A 464-nucleotide genomic window follows, 5' to 3' on the forward strand; every position below is an offset into this window, starting at 1 on the left:
CTCAATGGAATGTGATTGTTTCATGTGTGACTCAATAGTGTAAGTGGGTCCGTTCGAAGACAGAGATCCTAAAAAAGCTATTATTTGTCACACACAGTTATAAACAGTATCTAACTTGCAGTGAAATGCAAACATTAATAAATAAACATTTGGTTTAAAAAATCATAAAGCTAATAATCATAGCATAATTAATTACAGCATATTTCAGCCTGGTCTCATGTTTATAAGTAGGTATTAATACGTAACATTTAATAATGCATTTTTATCATTTTATCAATAACTGATTTACATTTTTAGACCCCTTAACCTACCCCCAAACCTAAACCTACCCATTTTATAGCGAATATGCATTTTTATCATTTGATTAATACGCAATTTAGATTTTTAGATCCCTTAACCTACCCCCAAACCTTAACCTACCCATTTTATAGCGAATATAAAAGGATATAAAACGCAATTGACCG

The sequence above is a fragment of the Sinocyclocheilus anshuiensis genome, unplaced genomic scaffold, assembly GCF_001515605.1.
Source record: "Sinocyclocheilus anshuiensis isolate Anshui unplaced genomic scaffold, SAMN03320099.WGS_v1.1 scaffold1549, whole genome shotgun sequence".
In the NCBI taxonomy this organism is placed as follows: Eukaryota; Metazoa; Chordata; class Actinopteri; order Cypriniformes; family Cyprinidae; genus Sinocyclocheilus; species Sinocyclocheilus anshuiensis.